Here is a 2,330-nt window from a genome sequence, read left to right as displayed (position 1 = left end):
ACATCTCTCCTTTAAAATGTGAGACAATGTAATACCCATGAAGAATATTTGAATTTGAATACAAGTTACATAACAACAAAACACATGCTGTATCCAAATGTCTTTTCATTGATTCAATATTTAGAGTTTGACACTCAGACTGAACACTCTGCGTGTCATCTTCTGTGGTTCGATTTCCATGATTAGTTTTTGCAGCGCATCAAAAGTGTTTTAGCTGACTTGGATAGCTCAAGTTTAGAGCATGAATGAGCCCAAATAACATAGCACATGCATGTGCTACTGATGGCAAATCATTAAGGACTTCCACACCATTGATAACAATTCCAATGTCGTGTGGTGGCTGGAGGCAATCCTCCTCCCTGATGACAAAAAACACCATTTCGCACCTCTCAAGCTCTGTTCCATCTTCATCCTTCTGAACAACCTGATAAAAGACAATACACTTATTAAAAAAGTTATTCTGATGAAACCAGTTTCTGATGTACCAATTTAAAAAACTACACCGTTCTCTAAATCAAATCTCAAACAAATCAATTGGAGCTCTAGTAATGCAAAAATGTAACAACTTGCAAAGTCCAGCAGATAATGGCAGCCAAATATTTTTATCATAGCAAATATTTGACATTATCACAAGTACAGCATTCACAGAAGTTATAAATAAAAGATTTCCTCCAAAAAGTTATAACATCTGCTGTGACAAAAAAAATATCAAATAGGACAATACAGTAGTATTAATACTTAAATTAAGATTTCCTACAATGTTAAAAGATTGAAACAACTGCTTAGTGTTTTCTGTTTTTCATTAATTTCACTGTGACACTTTACCTCAATGAAATATTTGGATATCATATACATTTTATGTCCGGGCTAAATATTTTTGCACTTTAATTAAAATATTTTAATATGGTCCAGCAACACTATACAGGGTTTTACAAATATAAACCAGAACAGATACCTTAGTAAAAAACAACTGTTTGTTAAGAACCACTGGGGGACAGAGAACTCCACAATAATTATATGCATAGGCATACTAACATGCATGTACAATAAGCCTGAGTATTTGTATAGGACTAAAGAACATGTATGACCTTGAAAGTTTAAATATGTAATGTTTTATCTTGTCTAAAGCTTATGTGATTAATGCAAAACTACTTACCAGATACTCCTTGAGAAGGTTGTCCCCATCTTTCCCAAGGTACACAACCAGGCACTTAAGCAGACACTCTTTTTAGATTCACCTCAGGGCTCTAGGTGAGAGCACAAACACACAAAATTATTATAAAATGCAAAATGATGCTGTCCAATTTTGCCAATTGACTGAAGATGCAAACACTACACAATGAACAAATGGGCCCTTGGAGTTACAGTAATAGTGATCTAGGGCTGTCGCGGTTAAGAAATTTTCCCTGAAATTTTTTGTTTCAAATTACTCAGGTTGTCCTGTTTCAAGTGCTATGTAAATAAGCTATTTTGTAAGGCTAGAATTAGGTATATTGTTGCCTTTTAAATGACAAAAATGACTCCTAATACTAAGTAAATACTTAATTATTATTAAATGCAGAACACAGAAGGGAAATGAGATGCAGACTTTAATTTTTTCAACTTTTGCTAATGACAAAGTAAAATGTGCCGCACTCACTTGAAATTCGGTTGGATGGTCAATAGCAATAATAGCACTTTTTGCAAGGCCCTAATGTACACACGCTTTGAGCAAACCATTTTAAAGACCTTTGAAACTCAAAAGATTAATGTAGTACATCTGTCAACAGGTAATCTCTGACTCCAAAGTCGTAAGCAAAGCAAGTACATACGTGATCAAGAACTTTCAGTATATTCCGGGTTTTCTCTCCGATAACTCCTCCCTTCTTTTTGATGATCTCCATCAGCCTGTCGTAGTGCTTGTCCAAGGAAGCGAGGAACCGTGGTTGAAGTGGCACAGTCGTAATTCTTGTAAATTCAGCATTGATCTTTGAAAAACATAATAGCACATGCAAATGTAATAAAACAATACATGTTACATTGCAGATGTGCTTTTTAGTAGGTTTCTTATGATAGGAGAAAATATAATTTACTTTACAAGCCACCACTGACTTATTGCCATTGACTTTAAAAAGTCACATACCTCATCCACTGAGAACAATACAGGCCATCTCTCTTTCAACTCTTCCACTCCCAATTCCTTTTCCACAATTTCCCGTCTTCACACTGAAAACGTCTTGTCCATTTTGGACTTTATCACTGAACGATTGTTTCGCTTCTTCACCTCACTTAAAAGTGACAGTCTCTCATTTTCCAATTTGTCTGAGGTCTCTCCAGTAGGAATGTCATGA

General features: G+C 35.2%; 1 long non-coding RNA gene across 1 annotated transcript; it reads right to left on the bottom strand.

The window, feature by feature from the left end:
• Positions 1–259: 259 nt before the first annotated feature.
• Positions 260–1,959, bottom strand: LOC137877860 (uncharacterized). The gene is made up of 3 exons (XR_011103577.1): positions 1,812–1,959; positions 1,157–1,247; positions 260–424 (listed from the first exon to the last, which is right to left on the bottom strand). It is a non-coding gene; the product is annotated as an uncharacterized lncRNA (long non-coding RNA).
• Positions 1,960–2,330: the final 371 nt, after the last annotated feature.

This window comes from Cebidichthys violaceus, unplaced genomic scaffold (genome assembly GCF_023349555.1).
Source record: "Cebidichthys violaceus isolate CVI_PGR_0920_01 unplaced genomic scaffold, fCebVio1.0.p SCAF_22, whole genome shotgun sequence".
Classification (NCBI taxonomy): domain Eukaryota; kingdom Metazoa; phylum Chordata; class Actinopteri; order Perciformes; family Stichaeidae; genus Cebidichthys; species Cebidichthys violaceus.
This window is presented reverse-complemented; position numbering and strand designations above follow the sequence as displayed.